The sequence below is a fragment of the Salvelinus namaycush genome, chromosome 14 (assembly GCF_016432855.1).
Source record: "Salvelinus namaycush isolate Seneca chromosome 14, SaNama_1.0, whole genome shotgun sequence".
Classification (NCBI taxonomy): Eukaryota; Metazoa; Chordata; class Actinopteri; order Salmoniformes; family Salmonidae; genus Salvelinus; species Salvelinus namaycush.
Window position 1 is genome coordinate 18,616,113 of NC_052320.1, and position 27,376 is coordinate 18,643,488.

At 44.2% G+C, this 27,376-nt stretch overlaps 1 pseudogene; it reads left to right on the forward strand.

The window, feature by feature from the left end:
* Positions 1 to 14,937: 14,937 nt before the first annotated feature.
* LOC120058636 overlaps positions 14,938 to 27,376 on the forward strand; it is a 38,011-nt pseudogene continuing 25,572 nt past the window's right edge.

Sequence of the window (27,376 nt, forward strand, 5' to 3'; positions counted from 1 at the left end):
TGTATCTAGAGACAAGTTCAGAATAGGGATCAATGAAAGAAAGCCATCTAAATACACGCATATACGTCTCATTTTCAGCACCAATTAGATTTAAAAGAATACTTAGGGCATTTATTTAGGGTTAGTGAAGTATTTATGAATCGTACATAAACAGGGTTGGAGAGCCTTTACGCTCTAAATATATAGGTGGATCAAAAATATATCCTGAAAGTTGACATATTAAATTGTTCAATCCATTAAATATTGGACGGTGAGAAAGTGTACAATATGGGTTGAACAATAGTCTTATAAATGTACCCTAATCCTCACTAATCATAGAACTGTGATGACAACAGTCCAGTTGTCGTGAACCATGCGCCAGGCTCCAGGTTTAAACCGCTATGTATGGTCTGCATTCCATAATGATTCAAATAGGCTACATGTCCGAAACTAATGCACAACTTGTAATATGTTAGCCCACGGTTACACAAACTCGGTCCTCGGGACCCCAAGGGGTGCACATTTGGTTTTTACCCTAGCACTCAAATAATCAACGAATCATCAAGCTTTGATCATTTGAATCAGATGTGTAGTGTTAGCGTAATATTATCCACTATTGCTAGCAACCATCAGGATCAACAACACTTACGGACGTGACAGAGGAAAGAAAGGTAAACTAACGATGTAATGGAATGATGCAAAATGTAGGCTACAAATTGAAGGAAAGTAATGTTAGTAAAACAGTTACTAGAGACAGGAGATCAAGTTGAGACATAGGACGAGGTGTATAATTGTATAATAAGGCAGTTTTATTCAAGTGTAAAAATATCTGGCAAAGCGTGCAGCACGGCCCCTTCTGTCTGATTCGTATGGAATCGTCGGAAAAGAGAGCGCTCTAAACAGTTCATACAGATTATATAGGCAACAAGCAAAGTAGGTTGATCTTGTAGTCTGGCCTTCCGATTGGTCGATCTGGGTCGTGGGTAGTCCTGTCCGGGCCTGATGTCGACATTCCATTGGCTCTTCACACAGTTCTTTGTCTTAGTCTCATCCAAAAGCATCCTGCATGTGCGTTTGTTTTCACAGGGCCCTATTCATGGGGGAGGGGAGTGTGTGTGTGGGTCTGCGGTTATTTATAAGGGTACAAAGTAGTGGGGGTATAGTGGGGATGGGTGCATGTTGTGCCAAGTATAGCTTGTGTTGAGAAGTTGTAAAACAAGTTACCAGTATCTAATACAATTTCTTACAGTAACCCACTGGGCACAAACTGGTCGAATCAACGTTGTTTCAACATAATTTGTCAACATATTGTGACGTGGAATCTATATGGAAAATACATTGGATTTGAAAAAAGTAATCAACTGTTTTGAGGGTGAAATTTAAACCACAGGATTATGTCATTGTGGTAACCAAATTTCAACAGACAAACTCAGCATAACATATTTTAATGAAACAGCAGGGAGCAGGTCTCGAACCCTCGACCCCCTAGCCCGAGGTCCGGCGCGCTATCGACTGTGCCGCAAAAGCATGCTCGTGCTGTTCATTCCGTTTGCTCGAAAATTGATAGAAGGTTAAAAAAAAGCACGGCCTGCGTCCATAGACACATACCAGCTCTACTGGTAGTACTGCTACTTCCCGCAGTACTACACCTGCACCTGTCGACGACACAAGTTGTTCTGCTTCCACGAGCACATCCAATGCTAGCATCAGTAATTCTACATTTGTTGTTAGCCCAGCTAGCATGGACACTGACAGTTGTGAATCTGATGCAACCGGAGAGTTACTGCCCCCTTACCCAGGAAAGCACCGAACAACAGACCAGGACGTTGAACCAGTGAAGAGACGCAAATATGATGAGAACTACAATGATTTGGGGTTCACTTACATTGGGAGTAGTGCCTTTCCTCAGCCACAGTGTGTTATATGTGCAAACGTAACATTACTATCTCACAACTCGATGAAACCTTCATTCTTGCTCAGACATTTAGAAACAAAACATGCCCATTTGAAAAATAAGCCACAGTAGTTTTGAGAGAGAATTAAGATTACTTTCGAGTAGTAAGACATGTATAAATGCAACAGATACCATTAATAAGAAGGGGCTAGAAGCATCTTATATGGTGAGCTACCGAGTGGCTTGGACAGTGTCACGTTCCTGACCTGTTTTCCCTTGTTTTTGTATTTATTTAGTATGGTCAGTGCGTGAGTTGGGTGGGTTGTCGATGTGTGATTTTTATGTGGGGATTTTGTGTGTTCGGCCTGGTATGATTCTCAATCAGAGGCAGCTGTCAATCGTTGTCCCTGATTGAGAATCATACTTAGGCAGCCGGGGTTTCACGTGTGTTTTGTGGGTGTTTGTTCTTGTGTCAGTGTTTCGCCACACGGGACTGTCACGGTAGTTATTTTGTATCGCATATTGTTTTTGTTATATATTAAATCACTATGGAAACTAACCACTCTGCGTATTGGTCCGATCCGTCTCGCCTCTCCTCGTCCGAGGAGGAGGAAGAAAATGACTATCGTTACAGACAGGCAAGCCCCATACTATTGTGGAGGACTTAATTCTTCCTGCAGCAGCGGATATGGCTGGGACAATGCTGGGGAAAAAGGCCAAAAAAACTATACAGACAATGCCTTCATCAAACACACTGTTTCACAACGCATCAGTGACATGGCAGGAGATGGGGGGTCAATTTTGGAAGACATCCTCTTCTGCAAACCACTGGAAACCAGGACAACAGGAGAGAATATTTTTAAAGTACAGCACAGCTTTGTGACATCAAATAAACTTTGGTGGTCAAGATGTGTTGGTATCTGTACTGATGGTGCAAAACCCATGACAGGGAGACATAGTGGAGTGGTAACGTGCGTGCAAGCAGTTGCTCCCAATGCCACTTGGGTACACTGCAGCATCCACCGAGAGGCTCTTGCTGCCAAAGGAATGACAGTTTGAAAGACGTTTTGGACACTACAGTGAAAATGGTTAACTTTGTTAAAGCAAGCCCCCTGAACTCTCATGTATTTTCTGCACTATGCAATGATATGGGCAGCGACCATGTAACACTTTTACAACATACAGAAGTGCGCTGGTTATCAAGGGGCAAGGAATTGATACGTTTTTTTTAATTGAGAGACAAACTTAAAGTTTTATTTACTGACCATCATTTTCACTTGTCTGCATGATGATGAGTTTCTCACACGACTGGCCTATCTGGGTGATGTTTTTTCCCGCCTGAATGATCTGAATCTAGGATTACAGGGACAGTCCGCAACTATATTCAATGGGCGGGACGAAATTGAGGCTATGATTAAGAAGTTGGAGCTCTTCTCTGTCTGCATTAACAAGGACAACACTCTTTCCATCATTGTATGATTTTTTTTGTGTGTGCAAATGAACTCAAGCTTACGGACAATGTCAAATGTGATATAGCGAAGCACCTGAGTGAGTTGGGTGCCCAATTACGCAGGTACTTTCCCAAAACGGATGACACAAACAACTGGATTCGTTATCCCTGTCATGCCCTGCCTCCAGTCCCCTTACCGATATCTGAACAAGAGCCTCGTCGAAATTGCAACAAGCGGTTCTGTGAAAATTGTATTTAATCAGAAGCCACTGCCAGATTTCTGGATTGGGCTGCACTCAAAGTATCCTGCCTTGGCAAATCGTGCTGTTAAGACTAGAGGTCGACCGATTAATCGGAATGGCCGATTTAATTAGGGCCAATTTCAAGTTTTCATAACAATCAGTAATTTTGGATGCCGATTTTGCCAAATGTTTTTTAAAATGTTAAATGTTTTATTTTTTTACACCTTTATTTAACTAGGCAAGTCAATTAAGAACACATTCTTATTTTCAATGACGGCCTAGGAATGGTGGGTTAACTGCCTTGTTCAGGGGCAGAACGACAGATTTTTACCTTGTCAGCTCAGGGATTCAATTTTGCAACCTTACGGTTAACTAGTCCAACGCTCTAAAAGAAATCCAGGTTAGCAGGCAATATTAACCAGGTGAAATTGTGTCACTTCTCTTGCGTTCATTACACGCAGAGTCAGAGTATATGCAACAGTTTGGGCTGCCTGGCTCATTGCGAACTAATTTGCCAGAATTTTACGTAATTATGACATAACACTGAAGGTTGTGCAATGTAACAGGAATATTTAGACTTATGGATGCCACCCGTTAGATAAAATACGGAACGGTTCCGTATTTCACTGAAAGAATAAACGTTTTGTTTTCGAGATGATAGTTTCCGGATTCGACCATATTAATGACATAAGGCTCGTATTTCTGTGTGTTATAATTAAGTCTATGATTTGATAGAGCAGTCTGACTGAGTGATGGTAGGCACCAGCAGGCTCGTAAGCATTCATTCAAACAGCACTTTCGTGCGTTTTGCCAGCAGCTCTTCGCAATGCTTCAAGCATTGCGCTGTTTATGATTTCAAGACTATCAACTCCCGAGATTAGGCTGGTGTAACCGATGTGAAATGGCTAGCTAGTTAGCGGGGTGCGCGCTAATAGCGTTTCAAACGTCACTCGCTCTGAGACTTGGAGTAGTTTTTCCCCTTGCTCTGTATGGGTAATGCTGCTTCGAGGGTGGCTGTTGTCGATGTGTTCCTGGTTCGAGCCCAGGTAGCGGCGAGGAGAGGGATGGAAGCTATACTGTTACACTGGCAATACTAAAGTGCCTATAAGAACATCCAATAGTCAAAGGTATATGAAATACAAATCGTATGGAGAGAAATAGTCCTATAATAACTACAACCTAAAACTTCTTACATGGGAATATTGAAGACTCATGTTAAAAGGAACCACCAGCTTTCATATGTTCTCATGTTCTGAGTAAGGAACTTGAACGTTAGCTTTCTTACATGGCACATATTGCACTTTTACTTTCTTCTCCAACACTTTGTTTTTGCATTATTTAAACCAAATTGAACATGTTTCATTATTTATTTGAGGCTAAATTGATTTTATTGATGTATTATATTAAGTTAAAATAAGTGTTCATTCAGTATTGTTGTAATTGTCATTATTACAAATACATTTTAAAAATCGTCCGATTAATCGGTATCGGCTTTTTTGGTCCTCCAATAATCGGTATCGGTATCGGCGTTGAAAAATCATAATCGGTCGACCTCTAGTTAAGACACTGATGCCCTTTGCAACCACGTACCTATGTGAGAGTGGATTCTCGGCCCTCACTAGCATGTATTCTTTGTTTTCTTTATTATTTTGGTTAGGTCAGGGTGTGACGAGGGTGGTATGTGTTGTTTTTATCTTGTCTATTGTTTTGTATGTCTAGGTGTGTGTGTCTAGACATATGTAGGTCTATGGTGGCCTGGATTGGTTCCCAATCAGAGGCAGCTGTTTATCGTTGTCTCTGATTGGGGATCCTATTTAGGTTGCCATTTGCCAGTTTTGGTTTGTGGGTAATTGTCTATGTGAAGTGGCATGTCTGCACTCATTGTTTATAGCGTTCACGTTCGTTTTGTTAGTTTGTTTAGTGTTCTTCGTGTTCATTCGTCTTACATTAAAAGTATGTATTCACATCACGCTGCGCTTTGGTCTCCTCACTACGACGTTTGTGACAGAATAACCCACCAAACAAGGACCAAGCAGCGTGATAGGAAGGAACAGCGCGTTGTGGAAAAATGGACCTGGGACGAAATACTGGACGGAAAAGGATCATGGCCATGGGAGGAAATATTGGATGGAGCAGGACCCTGGACACAGCCGGGGGAGTATCGCCGTCCTAAGGAGTAGTTAGAAGCAGCGAAAGCGGAACGGCGATACTACGAGGAAAAATACCGGAGAATAGTGGAACAGCGAAAATATGTAGTTACGCGGCTAGCACGGAAGCCCGAGAGGCAGCCCCAAGATTTGTTTTGGGGGGAGCACACGAGGAGATTGGCAGAGTCAGGTAGGAGACCTGAGCCAACTCGTGCTTACCGTGGGGCGCGTGTAACTGGTCAGGCACCGTGTTATGCAGAAATGCACACGGTGTCTCCAGTTCTCATTCGTAGCCTGGCGCGCTCTATTCCAGCTCCTCGCGTTTGCCGGGCTAGAATGGGCATCCAGCCAGGACATATTGAGCCAGCTCTATGTTCTGGATCTACAATACGTCTCCACGGTCCCGTGTATCCTGTTCCTCCTCTCCGCACTCGCCCTGAGGTGTGTGTCCTCAGCCCGGTACCACCAGTTCCGGCACCACACACCAGGCCTACAGTGCGCCTCGACAGTCAGGAGCTGCCGGAGCCGCCTCGACAGTCAGGAGCTGCCGGAGCCGCCTCGACAGTCAGGAGCTGCCGGAGCCGCCTCGACAGTCAGGAGCTGCCGGAGCCGCCTCGACAGTCAGGAGCTGCCGGAGCCGCCCTCCTGTCCGGAGCTGCCGGAGTCGCCCTCCTGTCCGGAGCTGCCGGAGCCGCTCCTCAGTCTAGAGGCGCCCTTCCGTCCAGTGGCGCCCTCTACGATGGTCTTCAGTCCGGGGCCCGCTGCACCCGAGCCGCCGCCGTGAAAAAGGCCCACCCGGACCCTCCCCTTTAGAGTCAGGTTTTTGCGGCCAGAGTCCGCACCTTTGGGGGGGGGGGGGGGTACTGTCACGCCCTGACCTTAGTTTTCTATATTATTTTGGTTAGGTCAGGGTGTGACGAGGGTGGTATGTGTGTTTTTGTCTTATCTAGGGTTTTTTGTATGTCTAGGTGTGTGTGTGTCTAGTCTAGACATATGTAGGTCTATGGTGGCCTGGATTGGTTCCCAATCAGAGGCAGCTGTTTATCGTTGTCTCTGATTGGGGATCCTATTTAGGTTGTCATTTTCCAGTTTGGTTTGTGGGTTATTGTCTATGTTGATGTTGCATGTCTGCACTCCGTATTTATGGCGTTCACGTTCGTTTGTTATTTTGTTTAGTTTGTTAGTGTTCTTCGTTTCATTAAAGAAGATGTATTCACATCACGCTGCGCTTTGGTCTCCTCACTACGACGTACGTGACACACAGACTGTGTGTGGAAAATTATTTAAGACTGAGACTCTCTCCAATACAACCCAACATTGCAGAGTTATGTGCATCCTTTCACGCACACCCTTCTCATTAACCTGTGGTGAGTTATTCACAATTTTCGATGAACAAATAAAGTTTTATATGTAAGATGGCTAAATAAAGAGCAAAATTATTGATTATTATTATTATTTGTGCCCTGATCCTATAAGAGCTCTTTGTCACTTCCCACGAGCCGGGTTGTGACAAACTCAAACTCATTCTTATGTTTAATAAATGTATTGTATAGTGTGTGTGGCAGGCTTACAATGATGGCAAAAAACAACATTTGAGAGTGCGCTGACCCTGGTGCTAGAGGGGGTATGCAGTTGGAGGTTGAATGTTTGAAGGGGCACGGGACTATAAACAGTTTGGGAACAGCTACCCTTTGTTGTCCCATCCAGGGTTTTAACAAATCCCAGCCCTGCTTAGCTTTGATATTGGTGAATCTATTACCAATGTGCTATTGTGAGAAGGATTGTTGAGAGGTCTCCACTTCAAACTGAAAAAGATTCACTGTTGCTATCAAAGTTATTTCAAAGGGTGGGTTTAACAGAGCAAATGAAATGTAACCATACTTTATCAATTATGCTATTTAGACCTACAGTGGGGAGAACAAGTATTTGATACACGGCCGATTTTGCAGGTTTTCCTACTTACAAAGCATGTAGAGGTCTGTAATTTTTTATCATAGGTACACTTCAACTGTGAGAGACGGAATCTAAAACAAAAATCCAGAAAATCACATTGTATGATTTTTAAGTGATCGGCAGTGTATCAAATACTTGTTCTCCCCACTGTATATAGCATTTGGAAAGCGATCAACAGCAATTGTTTGAATTCAACTAAAAATAGACAATACAATAGGCATAGGGTTTCACGCTCTGGTTGATTTGTAATGATATTTAATTGTGTTTGGTTGTCAACACAACCAAATATCAACATTTGAAGGAAATGTTTCTTCTGCTTGGATAGTTCCATCTGCGCCACTGATTTACAATAGTCTGGCTTTTATTCCAGTTTTTCTACAAATTAATAATTTATATGTTCAATTCACTTCATTTCAGATGCTCTTATCCAGAGCAATTAGGGTTACGTGTGTTGCTCAAGGTGACATTGACAGATTTTTCACCTAATTGGCTCAGGGATTCAAACCAGTAACCTTTCGGTTACTGGCCCAACACTCTTAACTGCAAGACTACTTACTGGCCACCTCCTGCTACTACTATCTCAACCAACAATCAAAGTTAAAGAATAGGACTAAATTAAATCAAACTTTATTTAAAGTGCATTCAAAGTTTGATTTAGTCCTGTTTGACTTAGATTGTTGGTTGAGACGGAGACGTGAATCCAACATCAACTATGCATTTGTAGACAAATTGGAATTAAATCCAAACTAAGTCAGTGGCACGGCTGGAACTATCCAAGAAGAAGAAGATAAATCTTATTCAAATGTTGATATTTGGTTGCGTTGACAACCAAACACAATTCAATATCACTTTTGAAATACAATAAATAGCCTATTAACTTGTCGACAAGCTAAGAAATTATAGCTGTTGGATTCAGGTCTCCAACTCAACCAAAAATAAAAGTGAATGAATGTGATTAAGCCAGTGGTTTAGATGGAACTATCCAAGCTGTAGATACATCTCCTTTAAACGTTGATATTTAAATGTCAACCAAACACAATTCAACATTATTTTTGTAGTACAGTAAATAGCTTGAAGTTAAGGCTAATTTAAAAACTAATGTAACATTCGACCTTAAAATCATTAACACATCAATGGCCAGATTTTGAGGTTACTGTAACTATACATTTCTTCTTCTGTAATCATATAAAGTGTGCATGTTCAAGAAAGCATGCATAGCTCCACAGTTCTGTGGAGACCTTCACAATTGCTGTAATAATCTGTGCAGATTTTCAAACAGCATTGATCACTTGCAGCATGTAGAGTACCAGTCAAACGTTTGGACACACCTACTCAAGTGTTTTTTATTTATTTTTACTATTTTCTACATTGTAGAATAATAGTGAAGACATCAAAACTATGAAATAACACATAAGGAATAATGTAGTAACCAAAAAAGTGTTAAACAAATCCAAATATATTTTAGTTTCTTCAAAGTAGCCACCCACATGCTGAGCACTTGTTGGCTGCTTTTCCTTCCCTCTGCGGTCCAACTCATCCCAAACCATCTCAATTTGGCTGAGGTCGGGTGATTGTGGAGGCCAGGTCATCTGACGCAGCACTCCATCACTCTCCTTCTTGGTCAAATAGCCCTTACAAAGCATGGAGGTGTGTTGGGTCTTTGTCCTGTTGAAAAACAAATGATAGTCCCACTAAGTGCAAACCAGATGTGATGGTGTATTGCTGCAGAATGCTGTGGTAGCCATGCTGGTTAAGTGTGCCTTGAATTCTAAATAAATCACTGACAGTGTCACCAGGAAAGCACCGCCACACCATAACACCTCTTCCATGCGTCACGGTGGGAACAACACATGCAGAGATCATCAGTTCACCTACTCTGCGTCTCACAAAGACACAGCGGTTGGAACTAAAAATCTAAAATTTGGACTCATCAGACCAAAGAACAGATTTCCACTGGTCTAATGTCCATTGCTTGTGTTTCTTGGCCCAAGCAAGTCTCTTCTTATTATTTGTGTCCTTTAGTAGTGGTTTCTTTGCAGAAATTCGACCATGAAGGCCTGACTCACACAGTCTCCTCTGAACAGTTATGTTGATGTGTCTGTTACTTGAACTCTGTGAAAAAGGTATTTGGGCTGCAATCTGAGATGCAGTTAACTCTAATGAACGTATCCTCTGCAGCAGAGGTAACTTTGGGTCTTCCTTTCCTGTGGCTGTCCTCATGAGAGCCAGTTTCATCATAGCGCTTGATGGTTTTTGCGACTGCACTTGAAGAAACTTTAAAATGTCTTGAAATGTTCCACATTGACTGACCTTCATGTCTTAAAACCTTTTCTCAATAGGGGGTGCTGTTGGCACTTTGTAATAATTTCGTTCCCAAATTAAACTGCCTCGTACTCAATTCTTGCTCGTACAATATGCATATTATTATTACTATTGGATAGAAAACACTCTCTAGTTTCTAAAACCGTTTGAATTATATCTGTGAGTAAAACAGAACTGGAGTTAGAGCAATTCTCCTATGAGGATGTGAGTGCTGAATTTTGCTGGCTGTTCTGAGGTCGGTTTATTAATTTGCCTGTCTTCTATTGGTTGAGATGCACTGCATACGCCTTCCCCTGGATGTCAGCGAATAGTGAGAATTGAAATGGAGTTGCTGGGCAGATCTGAGAGCTTATAAATGGGCTGGCAACGTGGGGTCCGTCCTTTGTTCTCTTCGCCATGACGCAAAAAGGACATCTGGATGTTGTTCTAGAAAGCTCCCGTTATAGCCCTTAGATATATCCGGCTCTGTTTTTATTCGATATAGGTGTTAAAGACATCATAATGTTGTTATTTTAAACCGAGTTATATCAGTATATTGCGATTTTCGGATATTTATTAGTGCTGCGTTTTAGTGAGTTGGACACGTCTTTGCCACATGGCTAATGTTTACTGCTAATTCCAACGTTGAAGACGACAATCTACAACCGAGCAACGATTCTTTTGGAAAAAGGACAACTTGCCCAAGATTCTGATGGAAGCTCATCAAATAGTAAGAACTATTTATGATGTTAATTCGTTGTTCTGTTGAAAAATGTTAAACTCATATTCCGCCATTAATTTCGGTGCGGTCTCGCTTTAACGCACGCTGTTATGTCGTAGTAACGTTAATTTAAAAAATCTAACACAGCGATTACATTAAGAACTAATGTATCTTTCATTTGCTGTCCAACCTGTATTTTTTAGTCAAGTTTAGGATTAGTTACTGATTAGATTAGGTGCCTCTCCCAAGATTTCTCCTGACATATTGTTGGCAGCTTGGCTACTTTTCTCATTGTATAACCACGATTTGTGCTGCTAAATATGCACATTTTCGAACAAACTCTATATGTATTGTGTAATATGATGTTATAGGACTGTCATCTGAAGAAGTTTGAGAAGGTTAGTGAAAAAATTAATATCTTTTGCTGGTTTATTCGTTATCGCTATTGTTGGCCTGAATCAATGCTGTTGTGTGGTTGGCTATTGTAGTAAGCTAATATAATGCTATATTGTGTTTTCGCTGTAAAACACTTAAAAAATCTGAAATATTGGCTGGATTCACAAGATCTTTGTCTTTCATTTGCTGTACGCTGTGTATTTTTCAGAAATGTTTTATGATGAGTATTTAGGTAATACACGATGGTCTCTGTAGTTATTCTAGTTGCTTTGGTGAGAGTTGTGATGGTGGCTGCAATGGTAAACTATGATTTATACCTGAAATATGCACATTTTTCTAACAAAACATATGCTATACAATAAATATGTTATCAGACTGTCATCTGATTAAGTTGTTTCTTGGTTAGTGGCTATTTATATCTTTATTTGGTCGAAATTGTGATAGCTACCTATGCAGGAAAAAAATGGTGGGAAAAAAAAGTTGTGTCTTTTGCTATCGTGGTTAGCTAATAGATTTACATATTGTGTCTTCCCTGTAAAACATTTTAAAAATCAGAAATGATGGCTGGATTCACAAGATGTGTATCTTTCATCTGGTGTCTTGGACTTGTGATTTAATGATATTTAGATGCTAGTATTTACTTGTGACGCTATGCTAGGCTATGCTAGTCAGCTTTTTTACTGATGAGGGTGCTCCCGGATCCGGGATGGTGACTCGTTTCTCTTTACTTATTTCGCAAAAAAGCATCCTTCACTCATGCTGCCAAACATACCCTCGTGAAACTGACTATCCTACTGATCCTTGACTCGGTGATGTCATTTACAAAATAGCCTTTAACACTCTACTCAACAAATTGGATGCAGTCTATCACAGTGCCGTCCGTTTTGTTACCAAAGCCCCATATACTACCCACCACTGCGAACTGTATGCTCTCGTTGGCTGGCCCTCGCTTCATATTCGTCGCCAAACCTACTGGCTCCAGGTCATCTATAAGTCTTTGCTAGGTAAAACCCCGCCTTATCTCAGCTCAATGGTCACCATATTAGCACCCACCCGTAGCACGTGCCCCAGCAGGTATATTTCACTGGTCACCCCCAAAGCCAATTCCTCCATTGGCCGCCTTTCCTTCCAGTTCTCTGCTGCCAATGACTGGAACGAACTGCAAAAATCACTGAAGCTGGAGACTCATATCTCCCTCACGAACTTTAAGTGTCAGCTGTCAGAGCAGCTTACAGATCATTGTACCTATACATAGCCCACCCAACTACCTCATCCCCATATTGTTATTATTTTTTTGCTCCTTTGCACCCCAGTATCTCTATTTGCACATTCATCTTCTGCACATCTATCACTCCAGTGTTTAATTGCTTAATTGTAATTATTTCGCCACTATGGCCTATTTGTTGCCTTACCTCCCTAATCTTACTTCATTTGCACACACTGTATATAGACTTTTCTATTGTGTTATTGACTGTACGTTTGTTTATTCGATGTGTAACTCTGTGTTGTTGTTTGTGTCGCACTGCTTTGCTTTATCTTGGCCAGGTCGCAGTTGTAAATGACAACTTGTTCTCAACTAGCCTACCTGGTTATATAAAGGTAAAATTAAAAAAATATATACAAATTTGAACTGTTCTTGCCATAATAGGGACTTGGTCTTTTAACAAATAGGGCCATCTTCTGTATACCACCCCTACCTTGTCACAACACAACTGTTTGGCTCAAACGCATTAAGAAGGAGTGAAATTCCACAAATGTATTTTTAACAAGGCACTTAACAAGGTTAATTGAAATGCATTCCAGGTGACTACCTCATGAAGCTGGTTGAGAGAATGCCAAGTGTGCAAAGCTGTCATCAAGGCAAAGGGTGGCTACTTTGAAGAATCTCAAATATAAAATATATTTTGATTTGTTTTACACTTTTTTGGTTACTGTTACTTCCATGTGGGTTATTTCATATTTTTGATGTCTTCACTATTTTTCTACAATGTAGAAAATAGTAAAAATAAAGAAAAACCCTTGAATGAGTAGGTGTGTCCAAACTTTTGACTGGTTCTGTACTTTTAATGTAATCTCAATTCAGGTAATTTGGTTGTGCTATTAGATGAAGCACAGTGATAACACAATCTGTTGTATAAATAAACAAAATATCTGACAGTGTTTTCCCATTTGAACTTTGCTGTGGTTTTAAATGGTTGAAAGTGCAGTGATAGACATTTGGGTGACAACTAAACCAAAAATCTGTTATTGGAATTTGGTTGTTCTTTTTAATTGTTTGATAGCATAATGATACCACATTGGAATTTCAACTGCACTTTTGGTTATCTTTTTGAGTGGGTGAATATAGGTTGTAATCTCATTGATCAATGTCTCAACCAAATATTATCCACCTTGAAATGACGTGTTAGTCCTAGTCACTCTAAAAACAACTCTGTCGGCTTTGTTAATGTCATTATCCAATTTAAAGCCATTAGGCCTACATACCATTGTCATGAAACACAATAGGAAATAATAACCAACACCTGTGGCTGTTCTGCTCAATATGGCACCTTACTGTGCTATGTAAGCCTATCATACTTTACTGTACCTTGTAGGCCTATATTGTACCATGTAGGCCTATATACTGTACCTTGTAGGCCTATCATACCTTACGTACATTGTAGGCCTATCATATATTACTGTACCATGTAGGCCTATCATATATTACTGTACTCTGTAGACCTATCATACCTTACCATGTAGGCCTCCAGGCTGAAACCAATACCTGCCTAACCCCTGGCCACATGTCAATAATCTAATCCAACATAATAACAATAATAATACCATTTTATTTGTATAGCACTTTTCATTAGTGTTATCTCAAAGCTCTACATAGGCATGAAAAAATAGAATATAAACATCATGCATTTAGAATCAAGACAGGAAATAGCAATAGTAGGCTCGGTGCTAAAAGTACTTTACAGATTCTATTAAAAAAAATCAGATCGAGCGGCTCTCAAATGGTCAGGGAGAGTATTCCATAGGCGAGGGGCAAGACAGCAGAAGGCTCGGTCCCCCATAGTTTGGAGACGTGTCTTGGAACTTGAAGCACTGGTGAGTTGCTAGAGCGGAAAGTCAGAGGTGGCTCATTGATAGAAATTAGGTCGCTGTTATAGGTGGGACTCAATCCATTCAAGGCTTTAAACACTAGGAGGATTTTAAAGTCAATCCTATAGTTGACCGGTAGCAAGTGGAGTTCAGTAAGGATGAGGGTGATGTGGGCTGACTTCTTGGTCCTGGTCAAGACTCTGGCAGCACTATTCTGGAGGAGTTATAGCCTCTGAAGGGATTTGGCTGGAAGGCCCCTGAACAGAGCATAGCAGTAGTCGATCTGGGACGAGTTTCTCTGCATCTGGCTAGGAGAGCAATGGTTTGAGCCGGGCAATGTTTCTTAGATGGAAAAAGTATGCTTTTCAGATATGTTTTATATGAGTATCAAAGGACAGAGAAGGATCCAAATTATCTCCCAGGTTTGATATGTTTATAATACTTTCTTTTCATTACTGTCAATTATTATTGGTCAGTTTGAGTAATTGACACTTAAAGAGTAGGCCACTTGATAGGCTAGATATTAAAGACTAGTAAATACAAATAAATGATACACAACATTGTATAGACACAGTAGTGCATAGTAACTACATAGCAATAACCTAGAAAATACATTTGGTGAATGAATGGTGACTATCTTCCCTCTGTCTCCTGCAGAGGATGGCGTCTCCTTGGCTGGCTCGGTTGTCGGGGACAAGTCCGACACCCTTGGCTCTGCTGCCTCGGGCAAGAAGAGAGGTGGAGGACAGAAGAAGCAGATGCAAGCCAATAAATCTGCTCTCCGAGCTCCTCGAGCGCTCTGCTGCCTCACCCTCAGTAACCCCATCCGCATGGCTGCCTTGGCCCTTGTTGAATGGAAATATCCTTCAATGATGATGTACCTCTGTGTGTGTGTGAAAGCATGTGTGCCTTAGTGTGTGTGCATTTGTGTGTGCGCATGCATGTGTGTGTGTGCGTGCATGTTAAACCCCCTCCTGTGTTGTGAGACTAATGTTGTCGATTTCAAACACTGTCCACAAGACACAGAACTCTGGCCTTTTGCAAAACAGTAAATGTAATGTAAAAGTGGCCTTCTTAAAACATAAATACATTAAACAAAACTATATTATACCATCCAAATTGCAAATACATTAATAAAAAAAACTGCCTGCAAAAATAACGCAACCATACTTATCTCTTGAGTCCAAACAGACAAAACAGAAAGTTTGTCGGTTTTTTAAAAATCGCTGTATATCGTACAGTTATGAATATCACTACTGTTCCCTGAAGGAGGAAACAAGTTATAATTATCAGATATGATGGTAAGACCTAGATGCAGACCACGTCAGATAACCAATAGTTAGATAACCAAAAGGGGCAGGCAAATAGACAGGTCAAGGCAGGCAGGGGTAAATAGTCCAGAGAATTGGGGGAAAGGTGCAGGAAGGCAGGCAGGGTCAGGTCAGGCAGAGGTCGGTAATCCAGAGGTTGGGCAAAGGTACCACTCGGCAGGCAGAGTAGGCAGGCTCAGAGACAGGACAGGCAAGGGTCAAAACCAGGAGGGCAAGAAAAAGAGACTGGGGAAAAAAGCAGGCTCTGAAACAAACCGCTAGTAGGCTTGAACAAACAAGACGAACTGGCACAGACAGACAGAAAACACAGGTATAAATACACAGGGGATAATGAGGAAGATGGGCGACACCTGGAGGGGGGTGGAGACAATCACAAAGACAGGTGAAACAGATCAGAGTGTGACAATAATATAGTATGTAGAGTCAACGACCAATCATATTCAACTGAAATCACGCCCAACAGTCCAAAAGATGCCGAGCCCTCCCTTGGAAGCCCTGCCTTCCTGGCTGTAATACCGGGGATCGTATTCATTTATTCAATTCAGTACCGCTCTTCAGCAAGCCCAATCCCCTGACGGTCGATCACTCTGTATAACATACTATGGAGACATACAATAACACGCCAAGCTGGCTCAGAGGGTACCAAACTAGGAGGCCCATGGCAACCCAAGCACACAGATTCCACCGGCTTACACGAGAAGCCTGAACTGTCAGAGCCTCATGGGGCCTGAACTGTCAGAGTCCCATATAGGGAACCAGAACCTGCTGCTAAGTGGCTATGCGCATTGACACTCTGCCACTGCAGCCAAAGTCCATAGACCCCAAGGTTCCAAGAACAATGCTTACCTTGCAAGCCCAAAATGTCAGAACTCGTACAAGGAACCGCAAGTCCAAAACAACAGAACACCTGTCGTGACTTGGTAAATTGCACGCTCCATAGAATCAACCCGAGTCCAACCTACAGAGAACTGTTGTAACCCGGATAAATGCGAAATCTGCATGCTGCCTAACACCCACTCCCGGACCCAGCCATAAGAACTCTATTAGCCACACACGGAGCAGTTACATCCAAGCAATAAAACCTCACAAAGGTATCTGGGGAATCCCAACTCGCTGCAGCAGCGATATCACAAATCCTCATGCCCCTAAACAATGAGCACACACACCGCTAGGCAACCCTCATCCTTTGCTTTCATACGCCAGGGACCTTGGGCAAAAGCTGCATTAGGACATAACATCACTTTGGATTCGCCAGGTGCAAACTCCAAACAGGAAAGGTGTACTGATAGTGTGTGGAGATCCCCAATGCGCTCGTCCGAAGCCAAGGCTATGAGCAGAGCAGTCTTGTATGAAAGGACCTTCAGGTCCACAGATGACAATGGTTCAAACAGAGGCTCACACAGAGTGTCCAAGACCAAAGCCAGGTTCCAGGTTGGAGCCATAGTGTCACGATCGTCGTATTAGTGAGACCAAGGCGCAGCGTGGTATGCGTACATTCTCTTTTAATGAATGAAACACTAAACAAAACAACAAAATCAACGAACGAAACGTGAAGCTATACAAATAGTGCAGACAGGCAACTAAACATAGACAAGATCCCACAAACACAAAAGGGAAATGGCTGCCTAAATATGACCCCAATCAGAGACAACGATAAACAGCTGCCTCTGATTGGGAACCATATCAGGCCACCATAGACATACAAATACACCTAGATAACCCACCCAAGTCACCATCACGCCCCAACCAACACAGAGAAAAAACAGCTTACAATGTTCAGGGCGTGACACATAGACTTAGACACCGGTCTGGGCCAACGCACGCCTTTCAGGAACCGCACCACCAGATGAGACCCCAGGGTAGAGCAGTCAATACCTACATGACATGCCGAGATGGCTGCCATATAAACCTTCAATGTGGAAAAAGAAAGGCCCTGCTCAAAAATCTCTTACAAGAACATGAAAATCTCCACCAAAGAGCTCTGAAAAGGAGAAACTCCTTTAACCTGACACCTACCCTCAAAGCACACCACTTAGATGTTTACAACACTTTCGTAGAGGGCACACGTGCCGATTGTATAGTAGTAATCATGTTCAAGGGTAAACCCCTAGCCATAAAAATAAACCTTTCAGGGGCCAAACCCCCAGATCCCATATCTTTTATTTATTTAACTTTTTTACCCCGTTTTCATGGTATCCAATTGGTAGTTATAGTCTTGTCTCATCGCTGCAACTCCCGTATGGACTCGGGATAGGCGAAGGTCAAGAGCCGTTCGTCCTCCGAAACACAACCCAACCAAGCCGCACTGCTTCTTGACACAATGCCCACTTAACCAGGAAGCCAGCCGCACCAATGTGTCAGAGGAAACACTGTACACCTGGCGACCGTGTCAGCGTGCACTGCGCCTGGCCCAGCATAGGAGTCGCTAGTGTGCGATGGGACAAGGACATCCCTGCCGGCTAAACTCTCCCCTAACCCGGACGACGCTGGGCCAATTGTGCTCCACCCCATGGGTCTCCCGGTCGCGGCCGGCTGCGACAGAGCCTAGACTTGAACCCACAATCTCTAGTGGCACAGCTAGCACGGCAATGCAGTGCCTTAGACCACTGCACCACTCGGGAGGCCCCAGATCCCAAATCTGCTGTCGTGGGTGCCAAACTCTCTCGTCCGCCTGGGATAATAGATCCCAACTACATGGAACCCTCCACGGGTCCCAGCCCAACAGGCGGACAAACCCCAGGAACAAGGGTGGTCTTGGCCAACGGGGAGCCACCAGAATCAACATAAACCCTCCTGACGGACCCTCCATTGTGGCCTGAATCAGGTCCACGGAAGAAACGCATAGAGCAGGGTTCGAGACCATTGATACGCCAAAGCATCCGTTCCCAACAGAGCGCCCAGATTCCTCATTGAGAAGAACAGACGACAATGCACGTTTTCTTGCGATGCATAAAGATATACGCCGGCCTTGCCAATCTACGCCCCCCCCACCCCCCTCCCTCCGCTGTTGACCAAATACCTCTTTCTGAGTAGCCCACACACAGCGTTCCCCATCCCAGTAAGGATACGCCTATTGTGATCACCCTGTGGGACACTACCCGGGAACAGCAGTCACGGGTCCCTCCGAGGAGTCAACACCCTTAGGTAAGATGGAGATACCTTGAGCAACCAATGGCAGTGGCGAGATACATCCAGACATGTAGCAATCACCCAGCGTTGAAACAGACACCTCAACAGAAGTCCCAGAGGCACCACAGCGATCATAGAAGAACTGTGCCAGACAGAGTTGGAATGCAACCCTCATCTGTTGGGACATAAATGCATGATTCAGAACTGAGTCCAAACAACTTTCTTGCGATTCACTATGAACACCAGAGACTGAATATGTGAAAACATTGTGGCAGTGTGGAGCTTCACCTGTTCCCTTGACTCCACTACGACCAGCCAAATGTCCAGATAGGCCAATACTCTGATCCCCTGGCACCACACCCGTGCTAAAGCCACCTTCACCAGCATATGAAAGGTGTGGGGCGATAGGGAGAAATGTTTTATTATTTTGTACTTTTTCTCCCCAATTGGTAGGTACAGTCTTGTCCCATCCCTGCAACTCCCATACGGACTCGGGAGAGGCGAAGGTCGAGGGCCATGCGTCCTCCAAAACACGACCCCACCAAGTCATACTGCTTCTTGACACACTGCTTGCTTAACACAGAACCACCGTATAGCTGGCAACCGAAGTCAGCGTGCATGCGCCCGGCCCGCCAGAAGTAGTCTCTAGAGCGCAATTGGACAAGGATATGGGGGCCGACCAAACCCTCCCCTAACCCGGACGACACTGTGCCTCATGGGTCTCCTGGTCACGGCCGGCTGTGACACAGCCTGGGAACAAACCCAGATTTGTAGTGACACCTCTCGCTGCGCCTCTCGGGAGGCCAGGGAGAAACCACATGAAAATACGCGTCCTTCAGATCTATGGACGTGAACCAATATAGCCGGCGAAGTGTGAGCATTTTAAACTTGCAAGCCTTGAGGTGCTTGTTTAAAACACGCAAGTCCAGGATGTGATGCAACATTCCATCGCTCTTGGGAACTAAGAAGTACCAACCACTCTGTACTTCTAACACGGGGACCACCCTAATAGCCTGCTTTTGAAAGAGAGAGGAAATCCCTCTCAATACAGGCGCTAGGAACTCGGGGAACATTGATTACGCCACGAAAAGGAGGAGGACGCACAGCCAACTGCAGACCGTACCCACTCGTCACCGTCCTCATCACCCATAGTGAAATTACGCATGTGTAACGGTTCTCGTCCTCTTCGTCTGAGGAGTAGCAAGGATTGGATTTTAATATATAAAACTGAACACTACAAAAATACAAAATAACAAAGTGAAATGAACAAAGGAAAATCGAAAAACTCCCGTATGGTGCAAACACAGACACAGGAAACAACCACCCACAAAACACAAAGGAAAACAGGATACCTAAATATGGCTCCCAAGTGAGAGACAACAACTGACACCTGCCTCTGATTGAGAACCATACTAGGCCAAACACATAGAAATAGAACAACAGAACAAAACATAGAAAAACAACATAGAATGCCCACCCCAACTCACGCTCTGACCAAACTAAAATAAAGACATAAAAAAGGAACTAAGGTCAGAATGTGACAGTACCCCCCCCCCCCCCCCCCCCCCCAAAGGTGTGGACTCCGGCAGCAAAACCTGAACCTATAGGGGAGGGTCTGTTTGGGCATTTACCGCGGTGGCGGCTCTGGAGCTGGACGAGGACCCCACTCCACCATAGTCTCGGCCCACTTCTGTGATACCTTAGGAGCGGCGACCCTCGTCACCGACCCTGGATTTGAGACCCTAGTAAAGGGCACCACTGGACTGAGGGGCGCCTCTGGACTGAGGGGCAGCTCCAGACAGGAGGGCGACTCCGGCAGCTCCGGCAGCTCCGGACAGCAGGGAGACTCCGGCGGCTCCTGACTGACGGGCGGCTCAGGCGGCTCCTGACTGACGGGCGGCTCAGGCGGCTCGGGACAGACGGGCGGCTCTGGCGGCTCGGGACAGACGGGCGGCTCTGGAGGGTCCGGACTGGAGGGAGGCTCTGGAGCATCCGGACTGGAGGAACACACAGGAGACTTGGTTCTTAGAACAGGCACAGTACTCACCAGGCTGGAGAGATCTACTGGAGGCCTGGTCCTTGGAGGCACAGGATAGACCGGTCCGTGGAGGTGCACTGGAGGTCTCGAACTCGAACTAAGGGCCTGAACAACCCGTCCTGGCTGGATGTTGATTTTAGCCCGGCACTTGCGGGGCGCAGGCACAGGACGCACTGGGCTGTGCAGACCCACGGGAGACACAGTGCGTAGGGCTGGTGCCATATAACACGGACTGAGGAGACACACTGGAAACCAGATGCACTGAGCCGGCTTCATTACTCCTGGCTCGATATCCACTCTAGCCCGACCGATACGAGGAGCTGCTACGTATGCACACTGGGGACACGGTGCGCTTCACCGCGTAACACGGTGCCTGCCCGGTCACTCTCTCTCCACGGTAAGCACTGGGAGTTGGCTCAGGTCTCCTACCTGACTTAGCCACACTCTCCGTGTGCCTCCCCCCCCCAAGAAATATTTGGGGCTGCCTCTCGTCCCAGCCGCGCTGCCGTGCTGCCTCCTCATACCACCGCCGCTCAGCTTTCGCTGCCTCCAGCTCTGCCTTGGGACGGCGATATTCCCTAGCCTGTGCCCAGGGTCCTTCTCTGTCCAGAATCTCCTCCCATGTCCATGAGTCCAGAGATTTCTGCTGCTGCCCAATACCACGCTGCTTGGTCCTTTTTTGGTGGGTGGTTCTGTAACGGTTCTCGTCCTCTTCGTCTGAGGAGTAGCAAGGATCGGACCAATACACAGCGTGGTAAGTGTCCATTTTAATATATAAAACTGAACACTACAAAATAACAAAGTGAAATGAACAAACGAACTAAGGTCAGAACGTGACAGCATGCCCGCCACTGGACAGAGCACGCTGCCAGTCTCCCATAAATTAGCTCCTGAATGGGTAGAGCACCACTCTGAGGACTGGGATGATCAGTTTTTTGTCATGCTTCTTTTCATATCCACCACTCTTGACAACTGTATGTCTGAATGTAGGGAAGGAACTGTGTTTATTATGCCCACACCTGGATGATACCGCACTCTCGATACACTTGAACACAGAGGAACCTTGGGTAAAAACAATGTACTTTTGTGAAACCGCCGTTCTGATACCCGGCCCACACTGGGTCCGGGGACTTCAGCAACCAGTAACTTGCCCCCATTGACCGAGCCACTTGGGAGCACTGTTGCCACAGTAAATGCTTGGGGAGGAGGGCCCCGAGAACAGGACCCCTTCCCCCGGCTTCCAGCAAAGGTCGCGGGGTCTGCTCCTTCCCCCGCACTGCGTAAGAATCAGCATTCACCCCACTCTCCTTCGACCCAGCATGGCGTCTGTGCCAAAGCATCTCCTGCTGTTCAGAAGCAACAAGATGGTCATTAACTGAACTCGAAGCCGCCCCCTGGCCCGGGGCTACCCGCCTCTGGCCTGGACCCTTTCCTTCACGCCTTGGGAACTGCCGAGCCACCCCCGCAAAGGAGTTTTGTGGGAAAAGGACCCGTAGAGCTGTGTCCTGTTTTTGTTTCTCCTCGAACCGGGCCTGTAAGGACTCCATAGCCGAGCCAAACCTGGAGGAACTCTGCTGTTAGGGAGAAGATGGCCAATCCGCTCCCAGGTGATCTGCTGCCTTATGACACAGCTTCACCAATGGTTCACTCTCACCCGCCGAATCCAAAGCCAGGGCTTTAAGCTGCCCCGGACTGATGTCATCCGATTCATACTCTGAAAACCCTCCAGAGCCAACTAGGGACAGTATATCATCCCTGGAATCCGGACTCTGAACACTGCCAGAGAAACCGGAATGAGCCTCACTTGGCTGGGATGACACCCCTGTCAACTCCCACCACCGTTGCTCAGACAACCCCATTCCCGAGGTCGCTTCACCGGAAGACCCTTCACCAGCAGACACAATCTTTCTCACAAAGTCAGCCCGACACCCAATGGAAGTTGAACCCAGCCGGAGACAATGGTCACATGAACTGGTCCGAGCCAAAGCCTCCTGAGGGTGTTTCCAACCCAGACAAACATGACAGCACTCGTGAGTATCTTTAATATAAGTTGTGAAACCACATGCCCTAGAGTACTTTTTAGGTTCAAACTTGGCAGGTTAGCATTTTTTAACTTACACTTACCACTGGCCATCTTACTCACGCAAGGAAGCACTGGCTACACAAGCAGAGCAGAAAGTAGTGGGTTTTTAGCAAACACAAAAATCAATACCAAGACCCAAAACTCACAACATCTAGGGGGACGAGTACTTTCTCCCCAGTAACAGACACCTTAGTCGGAGCCAAATCTCGTAGTATTTGTGTTTGTAAATTGTGTGACACGTTCTTCCATCAGGCAAGCTGAAGAGCAAGAATTGAGAAAAATAATGCAAGTCCCAGTATTATAGCCAGGAAGGTGAGGCTTACGAGGGTGGGCTCGGCGTCCATTGGCCCGTGTGGTGTGATTTCAGTTTTCTTCAGGTGGATATGATTGGTCATTAACTCCCCATAGTATGTTATACTGAGCGACTGGCTGAAAGGGAACAATACATCTTCTTTGCAGTCACCAAATCACGGTGATCAAAATTGAAAGTACAACTATCCAAAGGTGCAAAATTATGGGCAATTCATCTCCTATTATGCATATTTCACCAAACAATTTCCTACACATCAAATCAATAAAAAATAAGCACATTGTGTGCAGAATTCATTCATTGATATTGATATTATCACAATTCAATTCCATGTGTTCAATACATAGGCTGGTTTGCTCACAGTTTTGTAGACTTTACATCGGCACACAGAAACACAATCCACAATATAAATAAGGAAAGGTGAATACAATGGAGTAACACAACTGATATGAATGTGGAGGCCTCAGTCCACACCAAAGCAAACCTCTATAATAGAAGGTCACAATATTAGAGATGATGACTCAAAGATACTTAGAAAGTAAGCTCATTCATTCTCTACATCTGCATGTCAGCAATATTGTACAAAATCATACAAATTAGACAGTCTCCATTGCCTAGATCTTTCCCTACATTGTACAGTACATGGAATGACCTTGATGGGGTGATTTGGACTTTTGTGCAGTAGTATTTACTGATAGCAGGAAACAGTGAAGATAATTGCACACATTTCTCTTCTAATGAAGACAATGTCTGTGAAAAAAACACCTAACAGTGAATTTTGTATTTACTGATGACATTTGTATTTAACGTTTTTCAAAAGGTGGTCTAAGATATGCACGTCAGGTACAAAGGCAAGAAAATTATCAGACGTTTTGTAAATGTATTTTGAGCATTTGATCATTGCTGTTCTGCAATACATTTAAACGCAGATCCCAAAATTGCTTGTACGCAATTGAGAAAAACTGTAAATCAATCATGCATTCACTGTGGTGTGTAGTATTTACCCTTAACTGTGGTCCTGCAGACCTTTTGATATTTTCATTCTACTTGCTATCTTTGCCAACTGTGTGGCCCTGGGTGTATCTAAACCCTTCCCAGAGGAGGACTCCAATTCCACCAACCACAACCTGGTGAGTTGGTGCAAGGCAGCTGATATAGAGGCTGAGGTGTCAGTCAGGGAGATCATAGAGGCTGGCTTATTGGGAGTGCTATATAATGGCCAAACCTGGGTTCAAATAGATATACTGTATTTGAAATCTTAGCTAATTTAGCTGAGCTTACTTGGCACAATTGAATCAGTGGAATACTCCTAAAAGTGCAAAACCCATCTGGGACTCTAGGCAGGCACAAGCAAATGCTCAAAGTATTTGAACAACTTCAGGAAAGCCTGGAGGTATTTTATGAAGTGAGATGTGGGGTGTAGGGGTAGGTAGGGGTGTAATCCTAAAGAATAATGCCGTTAAAGGGGCAATCTGCAATTTCTACATCCATGTATTGTATTGCTATGTACCCATTGATTCCTCAACAATATAACGTATAAATCCCACATGAACTCAGTTCAACTGTCATATCCGATCAGAACCCAAAATATCAGCTTGTTTTAATCCATTGTTTGTAAACAAAATAAAAGTAAACAAATACTTTATAGCCTCAAAACATGGTTAAAACTATAATACTGATATCATGGATGGTCAGTCCTTGTGTAACAGTATTGCTTCCCGTCCCTCTCCTTGCCCCAACCTGGGCTTCAACCAGGGACCCTCTGAAGACATCAACACCAGTCACCCAATAAGCATAATTACCTATCGCTCCACAAAAGCCACAGCTACTTCAAGGTCTCAGAGCGAGTGACGTCACCGATTGAAACTCTACTAGCGCGCACCGCTAACGAGCAAGCCATTTCACTCCAGTTACACTCAACCCCCTTTGACCTCCTCCTTCTCCACAGAAACCCCAGCAGCTGGGCAGAGCCCAACTGAGTGATCCGGGTCACAGCACTAATGTAACAGTATTGCTTCCGTCCCTTTCCTTGCCTTAACCTGGGCTCGAACCAGGGACCCTCTGAACACATTGTCAAAGGTCACCCAAGAAGCATAATTACCGCAGCACAGCAAGGGAAACAACTACTTCAAGGTCTCAGAGCGAGTGATGTCACGACTGAAACACCACTAACGCGCACCGCTAACTGGATAGCCATTTCACACTAGTTACACATGCATCCATAGCTCTGTCTCTGAATTTGAGAGTGGTTACATTTCCCCAGCCCCATCCCTCAGCTTTTTATCGAAACGGGCGGAGAAGACGCTTTGTTATTGTTTTTACTGCTGATTGCCCCTTTAAAGAGGAAAAGTTGGGGGTCTGACTCAGATCAGGTGACCGTATAAGAGACAATGATACTTAAACACTGACCATCTGTTCCATCCCCATGTAAGCCCCTCTACCCCTCCCCCCTCTCTCTATGGCAGAGGACATGATCTGATCTGTGATCTCTTATAGAAAACAATTCCACTGTAGTTTATGTACATGTAACTGCCAAAATAAAGGAAACATTTGCCTAAATGAGGGATACAAAGTACAGTTGAAGTTGGAAGTTTACATACACCTTAGCCAAATACATTTAAACTCAGTTTTTCACAATTCCTGACATTTAATCCTAGCAAAGATTCCTTGTGTTAGGTCAGTTAGGATCACCACTTTATTTTAAGAATGTGAAATGTCAGAATAATAGTAGAGAGAATTATTTATTTCAGCTTTCATTTCTTTCATCACATTCCCAGTGGGTCAGAAGTTTACATATACACTCAATTAGTATTTGGTAGCATTGCCTTTTAAATTGTCTAACTTGGGTCAAATGTTTCGGTCAGCCTTCCACAAGCTTCCCAAAATAAGTTGGGTGAATTTTGGCCCATTCCTCCTGACAGAGCTGGTGTAACTGAGTCAGGTTGGTAGGCCTCCTTACTCACACACACTTTTTCAGTTCTGCCCACACAAAATGAGGTCAGGGCTTTGTGATGGCCACTCCAATACCTTGACTTTGTTGTCATTAAGCCATTTTGACACAACTTTGGAAGTATGCTTGGGGTCATTGTCCATTTGGAAGACCCATTTGCGACCAAGCTTTAACTTCCTGACTGATGTCTTGAGATGTTGCTTCAATATATCCACATAATTTTCCTCCCTCATGATGCCATCTATTTTGTGAAGTGCATCAGTCCCTCCTGCAGCAAAGAACCCCCACAACATGATGCTGCCACCCCCATGCTTCACGCCTGGGATGGTGTTCTTCGGCTTGCAAATCTCCCCCTTTTTCCTCCAAACATAACGATGGTCATTATGGCCAAACAGTTCTATTTTATTTCATCAGACCAGAGGACATTTCTCCAAAAAGTACAATCTTTGTCCCCATGTGCAGTTGCAAACCATAGTCTGGCTTTTTTAATGGCGGTTTTGGAGCAGTGGCTTCTTCCTTGCTGAGCGGCCTATCAGGTTATATTGATATAGGACTCGTTTTACTGTGGATATAGATACTTTTGTACCCATTTCCTCCAGCATCTTCACAACATCCTTTGCTGTTGTTCTGGGATTGATTTGCACTTTTCGCACCAAAGTACGTTCATCTCTAGGAGACAGACCTCATACCTTACTGAGCGGTATGAGGTCTTGGCTTACTGAGCGGTATGAGGTCTTTTCCCATGGTGTCAAGCAAGAGGCACTGAGTTTGAAGGTAGGCCTTGATATACATCCACAGGTACACCTCCAATTGACTCAAATTATGTCAATTAGCCTATCAGAAGCTTCTAAAGCCATGACATCATTTTCTGTAATTTTCCAAGCTGTTTAAAGGCACAGTCAACTTAGTGTATGTAAACTTCTGACCCACTGGAATTGTGATACAGTGAAATAATTTGTCTGTAAACAATTGTTGGAACAATTACTTGTGTCATGCACAAAGTAGATGTCCTAACCGGCTTGCCAAAACTATAGTTTGTTAACAAGAAATTTGTGGAATGGTTGAAAAACAAGTTTAATGACTCCAACCTAAGTGTACGTAAACTTCTGACTTCAACTGTATATTGAAAGCAGGTGCTTCCACACATCCCATCATGCTTAGGGTCATGTATAAAAATGCTGGGTAGGCCATTATTTTTGCCATTATTTTGGCTATCATGGTTATGCCCCCACCACAGGGCAGGAGTGGTCACTGAGTGGTTTGATTAGCATGAAAAGGATCTAAACCATATGCCATGTCCGTCTCAGTCACCAGCTCTCAACCCAATTGAACACTTAGGGAGATTCTGGAGCGGCGCCTGAGACA